This window comes from Poecilia formosa, unplaced genomic scaffold (genome assembly GCF_000485575.1).
Source record: "Poecilia formosa unplaced genomic scaffold, Poecilia_formosa-5.1.2 Scaffold353, whole genome shotgun sequence".
Taxonomy (NCBI): Eukaryota; Metazoa; Chordata; class Actinopteri; order Cyprinodontiformes; family Poeciliidae; genus Poecilia; species Poecilia formosa.
The window spans coordinates 608,756-609,584 of NW_006800292.1; positions in this window are offsets into that span (position 1 = coordinate 608,756).

Here is an 829-nt window from a genome sequence, read left to right on the forward strand (position 1 = left end):
GACACTTCGACGCCAGATTGTTGCCAGTTATGGTATTTCAGGCCTCACAGCGTTAGCTTGTGGTTACCTTGTTGAAGAGTATTTTAGTGATCCTTTGTGTGCCTCCTTCCAGGCCTTGCATCCTGAGGATCCCCTGGTCGGAAGCCGTTCCAGCAGTCACCTCCACTGGAGCTCGGACCCTCCTGCCCGCCCTCCACCGCAGCTTCCTCACTGCTCGGTTCCCAAACCGTGCGAGCCTGACTCCGGAGGAACCGGGCTTCTCTCTTCCTCGCGGCGGAACTCCCTCAGTCACCAACCTCCAGAGACACCGGCCTGATTGCCTACCCCTTTGAGCCTGTCAAACCAAATCCATCCTGATACTTATTAAAGTCGCTCACACTCCATCCAGTCGTCTGCTGATTCCGCATGTGGGTTCGACGAGTAAATAACATGACAGAACAATCTGGCCAACCGATGAACCCAGCGGATTCGATCAGACAGGAGCTAGCAGAACAACATACCCAAATTCAGAGTCATGGTCAAGCCTTACGGGAATTAGGTGATCGGCAGGCAGAAACTAACCGCAGACTCGAAGAAATCGCTAATTTTCTGCAGAACTCTCGCCAACAGGATCCTGCTCCAGTCTCCGCTCCAGCTGTAGCACCCGCATCCGTTCAACCGGCACCACCAGCACCATCCAGGTCAGATTATCCAATCCACTCCTCGTTTTCAGATTACCGGCCGACCAACCCCGAGAGGTTCACAGGAGATGTGAGTAAGTGCAGGGGTTTCCTGTTAAAGTGCTCGATCATCTTTAACCATAGCCCGCAGAGTTTTCCCCATGATGGGG